A 20453-nucleotide genomic window follows, 5' to 3' on the forward strand; every position below is an offset into this window, starting at 1 on the left:
TAAGATACCGAGTTTTATAAAAATATGTTCATTTTTCGAAATTAGTGTCAGCCACGCTGGATCCGCCATTTTCAATTTTGAAATTTCGATATATTTGGATTCAGCAACCCAGAATACCGAATATTATGACCATCAGAGTTACTTCGTGTCAATGCATTTTTGTCTCACAAGGTACAATTTGCCTCCGACAGTCAAGGGGTTAAAAAACGTTTTGAGGGAAAATAAAAAACGGATTTTCAATATTTTTCAATGCTTTATAAGAGAGCAAAGTTTCATTCCGATTGGTGAGTGACAGTTGGATAGTGTTACTTGTTAAATCTAGATTATTTTCTTTCTTCGTAGCACAAACAAATGCTTCTTCGAGAGAAGTTACGGTGATCTCGAGAAAATGCATGTTTTCTCATTGGAAAATTTGTTTCTCGATGCAGAAATATGTATATTAGCACTCATCGATTAGATATCTTTCATTTTCTAGATACTTTTCTTCTTTGTGCATAATAGATAGATAGATAGATAGAATAATAATAATAATAATAATAATAGTTATCATTAAATTCAGATTATGCAGAGTTAAGCACTTAAAACAGGCCACCTAAATAACTTTGAAAATATGCAAAATAGAAAAAAAAATGTTAATACAGAAGTTGTAGGATTTGAAGTGACACATCATGTAGCAATACTAACTAGTATAACCTTGAACAGCATTATCAAGGTTATAAAAAAGTCACCTTGAATTTTTTTGATGAAAATCCCTATTTTTTATTATATCATCTTTTTCTACCAATTAATTTGAACAACTTTTGTCTAAAATATTTTTTTATTTGCCTAATATTTTTGAGATATCTCGGTAATTATTTGTCGACAAAAAAAAGTAGTATTCGATTTTCTTGATCTATTTGGTTTCAAGAATATGCTATTGCAATAGTGCCCTAACTTTTGTTAAATCGACAACAAATCTTTGGAAATCTTAAAATAAAGTTAACAAAAGTTAGGACAGTATTGTAACGGCATATTCTTCAGACCAAATAGAGTAAAGAAGTCTAATATCTTTCTCTGTTTTTCTTCTGACAAATGGTTACCGAGATATCGTAAGCCAAATATTGCAGAAGTTACCAAGTTTCCTTAAAAAATATTATAAAAATATTAGTAAATAAAAAACTGTTTCGAACAAAAGATGATACAGTAAAAAATGGAAGTTTCTATAATAAAATTCAAGGTAACTTCTTCGTAACCCTGATAACGCTGCTCAAGATCATACTAAAATTGCTATGTGATGCATCACTTAAAACCCTACAACTTCTGCATTTAACATTTTTTCTATCTCACATATTTCCATAGTTATTCAGCAGCAGGTGACCTGTTTTAGCTGCCTCACCCTGTATACAAGCTCGTCAGGGGTCAAATCATTAGGCGTGTAAATTGTTTTCCCAGCAAAATTCGCAATTAATATTTATAACGAGTAGTGTGTTACACTTTCGATTATCAAAGCAGTCCCGTTATTCTCGCTGACCTCGAGCTATCCTTTCGGTCAGCTGTGCGATCGCGGAAAAAAGCCGGCGGTTCCTACGCCGGTCTGTACGTTGATCTCACGTTCGAGAATTAATCGGACCCCATGGAGCTCTGGCGCTGCGGGCGAAAGACCGCATTCCGAATTCCGATTCACCGCCGGCGATTTAATCGCAATCGATCGCTGACCGCAATTACGGGGTCGAATTAAGGCTGCCGCTTTCTATATCAGCCGCGAGCGTTTCCTTCCTCTCTCGCGATCCGCTCTCCGCTGGCCTTAATAGAGAGACCATTAATCCCCTAAACTCGTAGCCTTTTTAATTCCTCAAGTTCACCGAAAGCGGAAGTCGCTTTTGTCCTTCGCACGACTTCTTCTCGGTACTTTTACTCGCACTCCGCGCGTGTCACAGCGCGAAAAGTCGCTTTCTCTCTCGCGATTCTCGAAGTCGACCAGGTATAGTTATACTGGCCGAGCAGCGGACATACCGGACGGAAGTCGACGTCGTAACGAGTCTACTTGGTAGTAATCCGGCGACAAAAAGAAAACATGCGAAGACAGAGAGAGAGAGAAAGGAGCAAACAGAAGACAACGGGCCGCCGCGCCGTTCTACTGCAACTCTCGAGCAAGTACGCTTAACATTCGCTCAACAACGCTCCTTGGCACTTCCAAACAACAAGAGACTCCAGCGTATCCGGCCGTAGGATAGCGAAACGCACTTCATCGAAGTGCGATCTAACATAAACCGTGGAAATCGTCAGCGATACGGAAGCGCCTCTTCTTCTCGGCTTTCCAGGCGCGCTCGCGCTGCCTCCAGCTAGAAAGGCTAGTCCTTTCGTGGCTCTTCGATGACGAGAAGGCGCGTGGAAATTACGTAACCGGTAATATCGTAGGATCGTCTGTGTCTGCATGCGTCTGCAGATACATCGACTTCCGGTTAGTTCACTTTCAGCCGCGGGGGGGGGGGGAAGGGAAGGCGCATGGCATTGACGGACGCCGAGGAGACCGGGGTTAGGGACCTCCTCGCGACGTCGCCATAACGGACCGTCGAAACCTTCCGACTGACCGTGACGAGCGTCTCCTCTTCGCCTCGCTTCGCTTCCTCCCGCTCGCCTCCCGAATCACCTCAGCGAGCGTCGACCAGCGCGCGTGCGTTCCTTTACGTAATTACCTACTTTCGATGAGATCCGACGCGGCCGTGATGATATCTCGCGCCCCCCCTTTGGATAACGAGAATAATTCCTCTCGTGACTCGTCCTTCGTGATTGCGCGAGCGAGCGGGCGGGCGGGCGTAATTGTAAACCTTAGTCTCGTTAATTACATCCGAGTTACGACGCTGGCGCGTAATTCTCGAGGTCGGCGCGAGTGATTGCCATTTAACGTCGTCTCGTGTCAACGGATTTGTCCGGGGAGGGGAGGAGGGGGGAGGGGGAAATTCCGTGGGAAAGGTTCGAGAAAGGTCATGAACATTGCTTCCTAGAGTAAACTCTTACCGAAGCATTGTACTAAAAATTAAAACGTTGGAATTATGTTTCCCTTTACAACATTTTTGTAAAGCTGGACTTAAAGTTGGACTGTATCGATGTTACGTACCGCTATAAAAATAGCGTGCATTTTTTCACAAGCATTGATTTTTCACGCGCGAATTCACGACAGAAAGAGAGAAAGAATGTTTTCATGGTCACCCTCCGGGGAAATTTCAACGAGGCGATTTCCCGCGTGCGTCTCGAGGATATGTCGACGCAATTACGAGCGCGGGCATATTAATCATAATATCGCGATAGCGTAAATTACCATCCGTTTTACGACACAGGACGTGAGGAGGTCGCCGTTGCGCGAGCCCGTTACTTCGATGTGCCGATGAAACTCTTTCAGCTGAAACGAAGGAAGAACGTAAAGAGTGTTGCTCTTTTATGAAGGAACGAACGAATGACGTGCTCGTTTATCAGAGGGATCTGCAGGAAACAAGTGCGGCCATATGAGAGATCGGGAGGTTCAATTGAGCTGCTGAATAATGCAGCGAAAAGAGAAAAGAGATCCAGAGCTCGTGAAGCATCGCGCGGACGATGTTTCTCCGATCTCTCTGAAGCTCGCAGAATTATCATCAGCAAAAGCAAACTTGATGGATTATTTAGCTTACCCATTTTGTATTAATTTGTACCATTAGTCAGCATTTTGTACATCGTACTGAAACGTACTTGAAAAGAAAAAACCGTGATGTTATTGCGGCAACGTTTATTCCCTTCCGAAACTCGTAAAGCATAACATGCCGTAAATGCACCTTATCGATATTCATTTTTAAAGTGATATTTCTCGAAGCAGTTTGTATGAAAACAAATGATTTTTTTTTTAATAACAGCTGAAGACGTCACCTTTCCAACGTTATATAATATGTAGATGGAAGTATTAATGACAACACTTTACGACGCTTATAACTCCATCTATTGAAACTCCGCACGAACTTTTGCACTCACCCAATACTAATTTCATATCAAATTTAAATGTTTGTAAGACATCCAAACAACTATTGTACTACATAGGGTGTTCGAAATCTTTTGGAAACGAAACATTGTGAAGATTAATCAGATCAAACTGATTAAGAGAAGAAAATACAAGTACCATTTTGCAAAAATCGTAATAGTTATTAAATTATTAATATATTATTAAACAAATTTATTAGTATTTATTTAACAAATTATTAATTGAAAATGGCTGGAAAATCTAAAGGCTCTTTTAATTGACAACTTGAAAATCTGTGTTTACAAAATATAAAATTTATCTACAAAATGGTAAAGTTTGTTCAGAATGACTTAATCTACAATTACATGACGACTATTTAGCGATAGATATGAGTATATCAAACTTTGAACCCTGAATCTTGAACCTGTCGCTAGCCACAATGGTCATTAGGTATACATATAATTGTATATTAGGTCATTCTGAATAAAAAAGTCCTTTACCATTTTGCAAATTGGTACGTAAATTTTTAAGTTATCAATTAAAAGAGCTTCTAGATTTAGTCATTTTTAATCATTAATAATTTAATAACTACTGCGATTTTCGCAAAATGGTACTTGACTTTTCTTCTCAGTTTGATCTGATTCATTTTCACAATTTTTCGTTTCCAGAAGATCCCAGACACCCTATATATGTATAATGTATATTTTGTATTAATTGTATCGTATATTACGTATATTAATATTAATATTACATTAATATTAATTTTATTTATTATCTTATATCATATTGTTTTATATTTTATTGTAACATATTGTATAATATTGAATTGCAATTATGTTATATATTTATTTTTTAAAAATAACATAAAATTCTCATTACATTGAAGCCTCCGTAGATATTATGTTTTCCTAAAGACGCGGCATTTCTACTTATTATTCTCTCCTAATACAAATCTGTCAAAAATCTGAAGTATGAGTTTGTCGTGTTTCAAAAATTTCACACTTTGGTATCAAGAGAATATAATGAGCCAAGAGATAGACAAGAGATAGCACAAAATTCCAACGGAAAATTAAAAAATCTGCAATTTTGCTTAGTTCCCTAATTTTCGCATTTTGACATCAGAAGAATATAATAAATATAATAAACGAATATAATAAACAAAGAGATATCCGGGCGATCGAATTTCGGGCGGAAAATTAAAAAATCTATAAATTTTTTCAGTTTTTCGATTTTCATGTATTTATATCAGAATATAATAAAGAGCAAAGAGGTAACTTAAATTTTCCAGCAGAAAATTTAAAAATGTGCTAATTTTTCGAATTTTCCGACTTTCGCATTTTCGCATATCACGAAAATATAATGAGCGAAATATACTAAATTTTGAGTAGGAAATTTTAAAAATCTGTAAATTTTTAGTTTTCCGCATTTCTATATCAGGAGAACATAATGAGTGAAGGCGTAGCACGAATTTTTTGCGGGAAATTAAAAAATTTGCAAATTTTCTTGTTGTCCCGGTTCTCGCTACTGATATTTTTATATCAATAGAATATAATGAGCAAAGAAGTAATAGAAAATTTTGGCAGAGAATTTGAAGAATTTTAGATTTTTTCGGAGTTTAGACATGAGGAACGTATAATAAGTAAAGTGGTGATACAGATAAGAAAGGAATCAGTTTATATTTAAATGCATATTATTTTTAATTGTTTTTTAATACAAAATATCATAATATTATATATGACAAAATATATTTTACAATACAATGTGTTACAATATAACACAATATAAAATAACAATATAACATAACACATAATATTATATAAAAATTACATACACATAATATTATATAAGATAATTGTAGACTTACACATATAAATAAATGTATACCACTAAAATTTAATGATAGATTTTGTATTCTCTACATCCCCTCAGAAACTACCTCCGACCCTTATCAAGTTCAAAAATAAAGTAATCCTGGTACAAGTTATATAGAAATTTTGTTCCTTATATTTCCTTATATTTTTCCTTTTGTTTTTCTTCTTTGTTATGATCTTGTTTTGTACGAAATTAGCATTACAGTTCTTTTCAAAACGGTACGACGGGGTACAAAATTTGGTTAACAAATTAGTACAAAATAATACAACAGATGCGGCTTGCTTTCGCCTTGCTAGCTTCAAAGAGTTTCTCTTGAATCCCCTATTATCTATTGAATCCCCCCCATGTGCGCTAAATAATTCTGTCGCAAGCCGCAGGTTCTTGTGATTGTTTACCTCATACCGAGGAAGCGAGAGAAAGAGAGGGAAAAGTGGCGCCAGCTCCGGCTCTTCTGAAACGCGCTCGCGTATCCGGATTATTAAAAGTGGAATGAGCGATCCGGATGAGGAGATCTTCCGCGATCGAATGGGCGAACTGATATTCGAGGCTTTCGCGGTACGGAGAAACGCTTGATCTGGATTCCGCTAGCATCGCTTCCTTCGTGGATATTTCTTTGCGGACGAATATTTTTTTCCGCAACAATAAAGCTACCGTTTCTCGTCGCCGAGTTTCCGCCGATTCCCGCTCAGTTACACAAGGCGATGAGATCCTTCCTCTCGTGCACGAAGGACGCGGTATCAAGCCGGAATCCCGACCGAGAATCGGTCATCGATGATTTTCTGCTCCTGCACACGACGATGCTTAGCACGCATGATTCCACGAAGGAATTCGTGAACACGTCGAGCGTGCAATAGCGAGTCAAACTGGATCTCCTCATCACGCGGATGCGAGGGCCGCGACTTTCTATCGTTTCGCGACGCGGCCATTGTCCGCGCGTGCCAACTTCATTAATTTCTCCCGCCACATCTCCTGCAGCACAAGTAGATTTCGAACGACAGCTGTAAACGAACGTTTCATGCGAAGAGAAGATACCGTGCGCTCGTCGAGAAGAGAGAAGCAGAGAGAGAGAGAGAGAGAGAGAGAGAGAGAGATGAACTGTCAGGTCGAATAAAATAAACGTCACATATCCCACGTGCAATAACAGCACGGATCGCGACGCGAGCTGGCGCTAACTTTTCGCTCGCACATGCGCGCGCGAAGGAAAAGCGTGCCGATCAACTCCTGAATAAACGCACGACAGCAAAGGACTTTCGAGCAGCGCGCGCACAATGCCGCCGCGTCTCATGCGAATTTCTCGCCGCGAGAACGGCCGCGTGTCCTCTCTCCGGCGGCCGGCTGTGCCAATTGAAGCCTCGTTGTGTTCCACGAGGAGACAACAATGGGCGACTCGCTCGACGACGACGGTTCACATCGGTGGTGCCGCGCGAGTCGCCAATCGCTTGCACGCGCTACTTTTCCCGCGCAAGTTCGCTGCAGCGGCAACACCCGAGGATCGACCGATCCATTTTTTCTCACCTACCCTGCGGCGCTGTCTCCCTCTCTCTCTCTCTCTCTCTCTCTCTCTCTTCTCTCCCCTCATCGCAAGCAAGCGTTCACCGAGTCACGGAGTCCCCGGGGAGTCCACGAAGACGAGGAGCCCGCTCCCCCGGTCGTGCACGGGCGTGTCGTCGTCTGTGTGAGCGGCGCCGAGTTGATCCTTTCTTCTAGGTTGCTCCGAGTGCTCTCTCATTGCGGCCCTCGTTCTCTCTTTCTTTCCGCCTCGGCGAGGAGCTCCGTCGCAGGACGGGGCCGTGTGAAGGAAGAGGCGGCTACGCTCACCGTAGCCGCGACCTAGTAAAACGAGCACGCTAGCCAGCAGGCAACGACTCGTGTCACGAGAAACACGCCAACGGCGACGCACGTGATAGAGGCGCTCCACCACGCCTGCTGGATGCACGATATTATGCACATTCGCTCGCGTGCACATGCATCGGCCGTGTGATGCACCGGGCGAAGGGCGCGAGAGTGAGCGAGCGAGGAGGGCTGCTTGCATGCGGCGCTGAGGAGATCGGCCGCGGCGCGGCGGTTTAAAGGTTATCGGGTCAATTATTGAGCATACCGATCGACCGCTGACATGTCTAATAACTCCGGCGCCGGTAACCAGAGAGAGATTTAACTGGGCCAAGCAACCGGCCGACCAACTAACCAGCCCGACGATCGTGTTCTGCTGATCTCTCTCTCTCTCTCTCTCTCTCTCTCGTGCTCCGCGCGTCAGCTTCCCTTCCTCTTCCCCTGTCGATCAGGCCGGGTACCATCATTGCGGCGGCCAAGTAATTTCACGGTCATTTCCGGTATCGAATCGATCCCGTCATCGCCGCCCCGAGGCTTCGGGAAAGTATATCTATTCTGTAACCTTTCGCGACTATGTCGTCGTTATTATCGTCACCGTCGTTGTCGTCGCGCAGCTTCTCCGTCGTGTATCGTGCTCGCCCGGCGACGATGTGACGACAACAGCATAATGTCGGTGAGAGTCATGGAACGTGACAAATGTGTGCGACCGCTTATCCTGTTTGGAGCTCATTCGCGAACCGAATTCGGTCCCGAGGAAACTCCGGTTCTTTCCGCTGGAACGCATCCGCGCTCCGTCCGCCATGTTGCCAATGACGTTTTTATCATGTTAATTGAACCAACCATCTTTTCCATACGTATTCAACTTTCGCGCTCCAGCGCGATCTCCAGCTTTTCCCGTCTGGCTCTGATCGGCCAGAGAATGTCACAGAGGGGGAAGAGGGGATCATGAAGCTTTTCGACCAATGTGCGAACTCGCGGAGACTCTCAACGTTTGCAAAATGCCGTCCAGTCGGACGCAATTTTCACTTTCCACGAGTTCACGTTGCAGGGAAATATTAGGTGGTTAAACTTAATTCCTGCCATTTTTTCGTCTCCAAAATTGATTTGTTTCGAAGGGAAGATAAATGAATCTTAATCAAAGTAATTTCCTCTATTTTTTACTACTTTTTCCCATCTCTTCGGTAACTCCCACCACGGTAGAACGTGATGTCTTTCGAGGCGATCCATTCATCCACCCATTTTTCGATTTCTTCATAACTGATAAGTGTATATCCGTAAGTGCGTGTTGCATCGACCGGAAGAGATGGTAATCCGACGGTGCCAAGTCTGGAGAGTACGCTAGATCAGGGAGGACTTCCTATTCAAGCTCTAGAAATGTCAGCTTCACGCTTGTCGCAACATGCGAACGAGCGTTATCATGCAAAATAATGACTTTGCGTCGATTGTTGACTACGGATAATCTTTTTTGCATCAACTCGTCATTCAATCGGCAATCGGCAATAATTGGAATATTGGTAGCGATCAGCTTTAACGGTTTCATTTGGACGCAAGGGCTCGTGATGCGGCACATCCTCCTGGTGCCATCAAATGCAGAGCGAGGTCTGATGCCCGTGAATATCCTTCTTCAACGTTAAAGTAAATGGTTGCCCGGGTTCCACCCATGATTTGCTTGAGATTATCAAAATAAATCCATTCTTCATCGCCAGTCACGATACGCCACAGCAAATTCGTTTTTCCTTGCCTGGCAAGCAAAGAAGTCGTGATAGACAAACGATTCAAAATGGCATTTTCTGACAACTCATACGGTAGCCATATCCCTTCTTTACGAATTTTTCCCATGACATGCAAGCGTTTTGAGACAGTCATTGGAGTCAACATTTAACTTTTGACAACTCTAAAACCGTTTGAACTGGATTCTCATCGAGCAATTCTTGCAACTCAACATCCTCAAATTTTTTCAGTTGTCCGGGACGTTTCACGGGAGAGACTTTGTCTCTCACGTCAAAATTATCGTCAAAATTTGAAAGTGTTCCAACCAAACTTTATATGTTCTTTCCGATGAAGTTTCATCATCATATTTTTCGGATAATAAAGCGATGCGTTGCAATTGCGGTTTTCTCGAGGTCGAAGCAGTGAAGAAGCATACACAGTCTGTCCCAGATACGATGAGACTGGTTCCATCAAAGTTCTTAGCGCAACGATATCTATGAGTGAATGATGGTAGGTGAATGTTCTACCCTTCATCTACTTAACCTCAAAATTTGAACGAATTCAGTTGATATTTCACTGTGGTTTGACATTTTATGTAAAGTCACTTTGTGTACGTCGGTCGAAAAATCAACATGGAACAAAGAGCGAATATTAAATTCTGTTTTAAATTGGGTAAAAGTGGTGCAGAAACGTACGAAACGCTAAAAAATGTGTACGGGGATGAATGCATGTCCCGTGCACAGGTTTTCCGTTAGTTTGACCGATTCCGTGACGGTCGTAAGGACCTTGCAGACGATGACCGAGCACCGCCGTCAAAAACCACTCGCAATGAAGAAAACATCGAGAAAGTCAAAGAAATTCTTCGAAGCGACCGCTGTGTGTCTGCGAGACTCATCGAAGAGGAAACTGGGATACCGAAAAGCACAGTCTATCGAATTTTGACCGAAGATTTGGGCAAACGGAAGGTTGCACAATAATACACCATTGCACAAAGCCATCATAGTACGTGAATTCTTGACCAAAAAAGGCATCATTGTTATCGATCACCCACCGTATTCACCTGATTTGGCTCCGTGCGACTTCTGGCTATTTCCCAAACTGAAATTGGCGATGAAAGGAAATCGTTTCGTTACCATCCCGGTTATCCAAAAGACTTCGACCGCCATACTAAAGACCATTCCAGCCGATGAGTATAAAAAATGTTTCGAAAAATTTGTTGAACGTTTCCAGCGCTGTATTGACTCAGAAGGAGACTATTTCGAATAAACAAGAATAAAAAATCAAAATAATCAACGCTTTGTATTTTTTTTAGACCAGTCTCATTGGATCTGGGACAGACTGTGTATGTTGGAAAAACAGCTTATTGGGGATCATTTCCAATCAATTGGAAAATCTCTTTGGCGTCAAGAAATCTAACTTACTGAATCACTTTTAGCAATGTCTAAACTACAACAAATATGCAACTTCACCGTCAAAACTCGCCAACGTTGGAGCCGACACCCTCTAGTGGCGAGCGGCAGGAATTAAAAGGAGAATCCTGTCTGTAGGGTCAAAAAAGTTGATTTTTTTATTACATCTTCTGAAAATATATATTGTTAAGAATCCGTAATCTTCTAAAATCCGTATCGAAAAATTCAGAAAATTACGAAAGTTACAACTTATTATTCGAAACGGCGCACAAATCAAAATCAGAGCACTTACTGGGTCTTTCAAAGTTTCGTTATTATATAATTGCCGTAGAAACAATCCTACGAAACCTAGAAATGTAAAAGAGAGTTTCATGAAATCGAGAAGAATTCATTATATGGGCCTTGAAATGCCAACTAGGCTGAAACTTACGTGAGTACTTACGAGAAATATGATTGAATAATACATGAAACTTTAAACGTGTTTTCTTCAAAATGACTTTGCTTTAACTGGCTCCCACAATTTGAGACGAACTAATGAACCGATGGACTTCAGCATGTAGCAACATACTCGAAGTATGTCTCTCTATCGTGTGAACTAGCGAAATTAAAAAATATTAATTTCTTATATTTATTTTTAAGGTAAAACTGTCGATTTTTATGGCGATTTTTCAAATATAATTTTTAAATGTCTTAAAATTATTAAAAAAGTTCGTTTTTTATTTTCCTAATTCAGACGATAGTGGCAAGTTCGTATCGATCGATTAAATATCTTACTTGCGTTGCTTCGTCCCAGTCCACCGTATCTCGAGATTTTATGGGAGTCGTGAAACGGCGCGCGCTTAAACACGTCACGTTATTTTTTGTGTATCTGCTACATTATTATTCATACAACACTATAAAAATTCATTCTTATAAATTAAATATATATTATTATTTATTTCTATCTAGTTTGAAACTAATCGTCCACTTAGTTTCTGAAAAAAAAAATTTTTTTGTGAAAATAGCCTATTTTTTGGCTTACAGACAGGATTCCCCCCTCAAGTTGACCACCTAGTACTTGCGCTCGCCCGAGCCGACTCACGTCCACCACGAAGTTCTTCCCTCAACGAAATCACCCCGGTAGTCCCGAAACAGCGACTTGATCGCAGCTCGCGAAAGCTGCACGCACGTGTCACGCGGTGTAAAATTATAAATTAAGCGTGACGAAACGGCGGCGGTGGAAAAAAGGCGCGCGCGCGCGCGGCGCATTCTCGGGCGGCGCGAGAGCGGAACGAGAAATACGACGTCGGCCCTCCTCCGCCGCCTCCGCCTTTTCCCTCCTTCTTTCTCACAGGCGTCTATTCTGCGATATTCAATCTACTCGCGGCCGAGGGACTCTCGTTTTCTTCCTCGTCGTAGCATCCCGAGACGACACGTGCGTGCGTGTGTACGCGTGCATGTGTGCATGTGTCTTGTCCATCCGAGCGGAAATGATTGCCGCGCGTTTTTCAGGAGCGTGTCCTCGACGATGACACGCGGGAGAGTTCGCTTCGGCACGGCGCGGGGCAGGTTTGCCGCGACCGACAGTCGGCACTTTCTTCGGCGGAGAGCCGAGAGACGAGCCGCCGCTTTATTTTATGATGACTTTTACACGACGATAACGTTGGACAAGATAACACGCGAGATCGAACATCGCTCTCCGCTTGGCCCGATGAAGAGACCTAGAGAGAAGCGAGCATCCTCGAGCGTAGAGTCGCCTTGTGCGACTCTCATGATCCTTAAACGATCGGTCGTTTCTTCGCTTCCCAGACGAACGTGCGGGAAATGAGACCAGGTGGAGTTGAAACAACGTATACACGCGAACACGCCTTCTCTCTCGGACGCAATGGTCGAGAGACACGAGAGATCCGGAGGTGACCTTTCGAAAGCATCGCGAGCGCGACGTTGACGGAGAAAGCAGGAAAGTCCCGGACAATGATTCAACAACAGCGCGACTTTCGATGACGCTTGTCCCGCGAGTGCGTTACCGTTCGCGCGAAAGTGAGGAAAATCTTGACGATTGTTCCCACGAGTGTCCCTCCCCCCCTGTCTCTCTCTCTCTCTGCGCTCGCGCACGGACGAAAACGGCGCCGACCAGAGTTGCCTCACATCGGCGAACGCCGATGTCGCGTTGATTTTTCTCAACGAGCTGATAGAACGAACGAAGTATATACGCTCGATGATAAAACGACGACACCGCCGCGGTCTCGATGCTTGGCTTTCCCATGGCCTTGAGGAGAAAAGTTCAAGCTCGGCTCGTCGCGACAGGGTCGTGAAATCGCCGGAACGACGAGATCGGTGAGAGGAGATCGCAAGAAGCAGCGGCTCCTCTCTATGTGGAAAGTCGCGGCGAGAACGATCGAAATGGCGGGTGCGTGAGAAAGAACGCGTCGTCGTCGTCGTTCGCGCGGAATACGAGAGCCGCTGTGAAAATCTGGATTGTCGGGACTCACCGACGAGATTCTGCGCGAGTTCTACGCCAGAGAAATAATATCGAGAATGACTAAGACGAGCTGATGATATCTCGGGTGCGCGAGTCGCAAGTTTTCGGAAGAAACACGAAAATTCTCGGGAAAAGTCGCTTTCCGAACGATCCAAGATTACCGCTATTGTTACAAGTCTACGGCTATATTTTCCCCGTGATTGCATTAGGAGGAATGATATATCAGATGTCTCGGTTAATTAATTTCCGCTGTTTTTTACTTGAAGAACACATTTGTTTCAATTACGAAATGAATTGATTAATCAATCAAAATATTTTCCACCGTTTTTTATTACTTTATCCTATCTTTCTGGTAAGAGATGAATTCCGCGGTGATAGATCGACTCAGGTTTTGAAGCAATCCACTCATCTACTTAGTTTCGGACTTCTTCGTAATTTCGAAAGCGTGTGTCTTGAAGGCCATGCTGCATTGAACGGAACAAGTGATAATCAGACGAGGCCAGGTTCGAAGAATACACGGCATGCGGAAGAATCTCCCATGCGAGCTCTGTTAGCGTTTCCTTGACGACTTTTGCAACATGTGGCAAATCTGAGCATCGGAATCACTTTTCTTTTGTTGTATGCAATTTGTGGTCGTTTTTTATCCAACGTTAGCTTCCAACTGTATAAATATTGTCGATACCGGTGAGCCATAACAGTTTCATTCGGTTTTAAGAGTTCATGATATACAACATCTTCTTAATCTCACCAAATACAGAGCAATGTCTTATGATCATGAATATTGCGTTTTGGCATCGATGTGAATAGTTGGCCTGGGTCCACTCATGATTTTTTGCGCTTAGGATTGTCACAATGGATCCACTTTTCATCACCAGTGACAACATGTGGCCGGGCATTGTTGGGCAACAGAATCACTTGTCTTTTGTTACGTGCGATTTGTGATCGTTTTGGATCCAACGCTGGCTTCAAACTGTATTATCGTTGTCGGTACCGGCGAGCCGTAACAGTTTCATTCGGTTTTAAGAGTTCATAATACACAACATCTTCTTGATCCCATCAAATACAGAGCAATGTCTTATGACCATTGCGAATATTGCGTTTTGACGCCAATGCGGATAGTTGGTCTAGGTCTATCCATGACTTTTTGCGTTTAGGATTGTCATAATGGATCCACTTTTCACCACCAGTGACAACATGCAGCCGGGTATTGTTGGGCAACAGAATCACTTGTCTTTTGTTGTGTGCGATTTGTGATCGTTTTTGGTCTAATGTTAGCTTTAAACTGTATAATTGTTGTCGGTACCGGTGAGCTGTAACTGTTTCATTCGGTTTTAAAAGTTCATAATACATAACACCTTCTTGATCCCACCAAATACGGAGCAATGATCTTATGATTATGAATATTGCGTTTTGGCACCGATGTGGACAGTTGACCTGGATCCACTCATGATTTCTTGCGTTTATGATTATCATAATGGATCCACTTTTCATCACCAGTGACAATCCGGTACAAAGAACTCTTTTTTTCTGCCTGACAATCAGAGCAGTGGCGATGGATACACGATTCAGTACATAGTACGTAGAGATGTGCGAATCAAGAATTTTTATGTCGAATCGGATCGAATCGAATCTCATTTTTTAAATTCGAATTCGAATCGAATCTATGAAATCGAATCGAATCATTAAAAAATTTAACACGACTATTAAACATGCAAATAATGATGGAAGATTTTAATATGAAAGGGAATATTGATATTGTAATATAATTTTAAAGTAAAATATATATTTAAATATTTAAAGTAATTTATAATTAAGTTATTAATTATAAGTTAAGTTAATTACAAGTTAAGGGTTCAAACATACAGGCCGTCCAGATGGCTCGTTTTGTAGCTGATGCACGCAAACGATAATGTATTTGATTCCTATTCGAATTATTCGGATTCAAATCGTAGGGATTCGATTCGAATTCGAATAATTCGCACATCTCTATTACATAGATACATAGTTCGCTTCGGTGTGTTCATGTGGTACCCATTTTTCTTCCTTAACAATTTTTCTCGTTACATGTAAACCGTCAGAAACTGTCGAAACTGCAACATTTAGTGTCCCAATTCCTGAATGTTTGAGATTGATTTTGGTCCAATAATGCTTGCAGTTCAGCGTCTTCAAACTTTTTTGGTTGACTTGGGCGTTCCTTGTCTTTTATATCAAAATCACCATTCTTGAATCGTCGAAACCAATCTCTACATGTTGTTTCTGATGGAGTAGAGTCACCATAAGTTTCCACTAATATTCGATATACTTCAGCTGCAGTTTTCTTTATATCGAAGTAGTGGAGAAGAATGTATCGAGAGAAACAACTTATTGTGTTCCATTTTGAATTGATCTGAAAATAATATCATTGTTTGCAAAAGTAAATCTTGGTGGCCTGGAGTCTATTGAAAAACATCTAACTTTTAATATACGTATCGTAAGTTCCAGGTCTGTATCACAGTTCATTACATTTGCAGCTGGCGCCATCTAAATGCGAACAACGGAAATTAACTGAAACACCTAATAATTTGTTTTAAAGACAGTTAAAGTTGAGTAAGGTAAAAGGAATGAAGATACTTCAGAATGTGACGAAATGTGAAGTGGGAAGGAAATTTTCGGAAGAAATCGGACTACTTTGAGATCTTGTTTTGCTCCAGACAACACGAGGATACAAAATACCATCAAGTTCTTCGACAAATAATCCTGTCTCCTCGTATATCCTGTCGGATATACGAGCTACCACAAGTCTGAAGGAGCAAGAAATCCCGAGTTCGCCGAAGCAGAAGTCGGTCTTCTTGCAGACACGAAGTGTCACTTTTTCCGGCTATCGCTTTGTAGCTGCTGCTGACTTTACCGCATTGGCGTTACACTTCGCCCTCGCATAATTCAGATGCATAATGCCGACGGATTCGCGCGATGAAGCCTCGAGAGACAGTGTCTTTCTGCCGCGACGGAAAGTGCGCCTGATGAAAACGGGATTCGAGTACGCGCCTGCGGTTGCGCGAGTCGCGCCGGTCTCACGGAGTCTGTTATGAGCGAGGCTCGCGATTACGCCCGCAAATTGTCTTCATTACGACTGTTCCCGGTCCGACGCACTGATAGAAAAATACTGATAGAAAGTTGAATTAACTATAATCTCACTATATTTTATAGTTCATTTTGGCGTCAACCATATTTTTATAGTTTGTGGAACCTGCAAAATAATAGAAATAGTAGAATAAACACAAATATACAGTCAATGATTGTCTTAAATAATTGTTTAGTTACTTTTACCGCATATATAGTAATTTCTCATTCACAAATATAGTGAGATTTAATATTCATGTAGTTACATGTGTCATCATTTAGCAAATATTCTGGTGATATTGACTATATAAAAGAGTTACTTTATCTACCATTTTATATTTGTATCCATATAATAATTTTACTTTAACTATAATTCCTAGTAAAAATATTATATGGTTAGTTATACTATCCCTATATCGTAATTATTACCGATATTATGGTAATATTTACTATAAATATGATATTTCGGACTATAATTTAGTTACTATATCATTATAGTTCCAAATATCATATACTTTTCTCTCAGTGCGGCTATCGTCGTCTCGGCGCGTCGCAACGACGTTGGATAATCGCATCGATCGGTCGATCGATATGGCGAGAAGGGAACGGGATGTCCACTTGCCTCTACCGATCGCTCTTCGTGGATCTTCGTGGAGCGCATGAGCAACCCCGACGACGATCGAGTTCGTTCAACCCCTCACGTTGGCATTCACTCGGCGGACTCGTGCGACGTGCCTCTGTGTCACGTAGCACTTACGTCTACTTACGTTCGAGCTATTTCAGTACACCTACTTAAGTCGACGCTCAGAAGAAGAAAACGCCACGGACACGCGGCGGCTCGACTTACGCTCGCTCCGCGAGCGAGAATTCTTTCAACGATCGAAAATCTGGGGCGCCAGGCGCGGCGGCGCTCCATGGGAAAAAGCGGGCGAGCCGGCAGAACGCCGCGTGTGAGTTCTGCCGCGGAAAAAGGCAGCAACGCGCCATGACTTGGCGGAAGACGATGCAAATCGGCGGAGCGCAGATATCCGGTACTTTCAAGCCGCTTAGATAAACGCGCGCGCGCGCGCGCGGTCGATTGCCTCCGTCGACTTGCTCGCAGCGGCGAGTCGAGAGATGTATAATAATACACGACGAGGAAAGGGCTGCTGCAAGATACGCCGATGTAGCAGCTCGCGCGCGTCGCAGTCCGTTGAACTCCGCAGGTGCGAAGTCGCCGATAGGCGATAATTAGCGGGGGCCGCGATTAGCGGTGTTAGTGGCGAGCGGTGATCCTTCCGAGAAACACGCCGAACGACGATTTCACGACTCGCCGCCATAGACGCGACTCGCCGGCGCTCTCTGCGAAGACGCCGAGAGCCGCATCGATTTCTGTCGAAGGCGGACGCAAATTAAGCTCCTCAAGAGCCCGATCACCGGCGTAGCCGATGGGGGCACCGAGCAATCGGCCGATCGCAAATTGCATCCCGCGATAACGATGCAAAAGACGCGCGTGACCGCGCTTAATTACTCGCCGAGCTGTCGCGCGACTCTGAAGAAATAAAGGGAGGAGGAGAGGGACAAGAACGATCCATGTCCCGCGCGAGGTTTGCATTCACGACGACGGCGACGACATGCGCTCGAAGGAGCGTATTCTCTCTCTCTCTCTCTCTCTCTCTCTCTCTCTCTCTCTCTCTCTCTCTCTCGCGCGCGCGCGCGCGCAGCCACAATGACATAAGCCTTCATTCAGAGCGCGCCGGCGATGCCGGACGTAGCTTTACGAGGTCGCTGCAGGAAAACCGAGCGTGCAATTTCTGGCCACTTTCGTTCGCGGCGAGCTACGTTCACGCGCGCGTTAACACGCATTTTCACTGGCCGTTGTAACGGTGGCCGCTCATTATGCTGTTTACGGCGCTATGACTCGGGAATGATCGCGCGATAACGCATCTTCGTTTCTAAGCGCAATTTTTTATGTGTGTACATGTACACATGTGGCGCGTTGCAATTTTATTATTAGATCATTCATAGACCAAGAAAAGAGATCGCTCATCGAGGGGAGGATCGAAAACCAGAGGGGGGGTAGAGAAAGAGAGAGAGAGAGAGAGAGAGAGAGAGAGACGCGAGCGGGGGATGAGAGAACAGGGGAATGAGAAAGACTTCTATCGTCACAATAAATAAACGTTTGCTGTTTGATGATTGCACGGCGAACAAATCAAATGGTTACCGCAACAGATCATTTCTCGTTATTTGTAATTTTAACAAATATACATCGCTGGATATGCAAATCATATATGTTTGTTGGATGTACAACTTCTAATAAAAAGAATAGCAACGTAATAGCGTAATACATACATGTACGTGACTCTTCTGTAATCCACATTCTGAATTCTCACACATAGGATGTTCGGGATCTTTTGGAAATGAAAAATTGTGAAGATTAATCAAATCAAACTGAGAAGAAAAGTCAAGTACCATTTTGCAAAAATCGCAAGTTATTAAGTTATTGATAATTGAAAATGACCACATTTAGAGGCTCTTTTATTCGATAACTTGAAAATTTGCGCACTTATTTGCAAAATGGTAGCCTTTTTTGTTCAGAGCGATCTAATCTACAATTATATGACGGCGGATTGTATCTAGCAATAGATATAAGTATATCGAACTTTGAACCCTGAATCCTGAATCTTGAACCTGTCGCCAGGCGCGATAGCCATCATATAATTCTATTAGGGGTACCGGAAAGTCTTTTCATATTTTAAAACCCTCAATTTCCGTGGTTATAACACAAGTGCTTAATTTTAACCTAGAATTAATTTAAATTCCAAGTTAGTTAACAGCATTTCTTTATTGTAAGCATCAACTTCATTCCGATCAAGATCAAACTCATTTTATTATTTTCATACAAAGTTTTATGATAAAAACGAAAAGACTTTTCAGTACTCCTGATAAATTTGCAAATAAGTACGCAAATTTTCAAGTTATCAATTAAAAAAGCTTCTAGATATGTAGATTAGGTTATTCTGAACAAAAACATTCTTTACCATTTTGCAAATAAGTACGCAAATTTTCAAATTATTAATTAATAAAGCTTCTAGATGTAGTTATTTCCAATCGTTAATAACTTAATAATTATTGCGACTTTTACAAAATGGTACTTGACTTTTCTTCTCAGTTTGATCTGATTAATCTTCACAATTTTTCATTTCCAGAAGATCCCGGATCCTGTATAAGTAACAGCGTCTCTTAAAGTGTGATTTTTAAGTTTTTTTTAACTAGCTACTAACCACTTTTACAGACTTTTTTACCGATGAAAATGTTTGCAGTACGAGCCTTTGCGTATCCCCCTTAACCTTTCTTAACCTTATCTAATAGTTTATTAACTTTTTATATAATGTGTCGTGCTAAAAATTAAAATAAAGATGTAATAATGCGTTGCTCTATTTCTTCCCGCAAATTCCTGCAAAACACACATATAGAATTATTATTTTGTTAACCCTTCTCTACTAATATTTGACTAAATGTAATGAAGCTATATTTAAATTCTCTAGTAACGATAATACGCGCTGGTATAACATTGCATGTGTGGTTTTTCATCAAATATTTTACGTATTTTGCTGTACATTATACGTTGATGAAGAAGCGGTTAATACAACCGCGATTTGCTTGTACATAATTTCTAAGCTTTATTCATATTCTGTATTGCCGTTAAATAAAAAAGTTATAATTTGTTGGATTAACATAGCAATACCATTTGTCCCCGTTATAAAATTGTTGGTTAGAGCAACAAATCATAAGTAACATCATTTGCTGTCCCACATTAGCAAATCATTCGTTGCGGTTACCGGTGTTTTGTTAACCCAACAAAACCTTCCTGCTCAATGAACGAACGATCCCACGTTCCACACAAAGAAAAAAGCCTCATCTCGTGCAAGAAAATGGAGAAATGGAGAGCAGACGAGAGCTCGGCGGCAAATTAGTGCGATAGCGAAGACATTCGCCGCAACATTTGGCTGCGTGAAAACGCCCGCTCGAGATAGCCGAGGGGGAGCGCGCCTGGCTGAAGAGAGGAGTCTCATCCTGCCTGCTGAAGGGATTTTTCTGTTGCCATCAGCGAGTTTTTCCTCCGATA

At 42.2% G+C, this 20453-nt stretch overlaps 1 protein-coding gene across 8 annotated transcripts in view; it reads right to left on the reverse strand.

Annotated features, from left to right (window-relative positions):
- Wdr62 (WD repeat domain 62) overlaps positions 1–20453 on the reverse strand; it is a 134654-nt gene that overhangs the window by 26386 nt on the left and 87815 nt on the right. The window lies entirely within an intron of this gene.

The sequence above is a fragment of the Harpegnathos saltator genome, unplaced genomic scaffold, assembly GCF_003227715.2.
Source record: "Harpegnathos saltator strain DR-91 unplaced genomic scaffold, Hsal_v8.6 scaffold188, whole genome shotgun sequence".
In the NCBI taxonomy this organism is placed as follows: domain Eukaryota; kingdom Metazoa; phylum Arthropoda; class Insecta; order Hymenoptera; family Formicidae; genus Harpegnathos; species Harpegnathos saltator.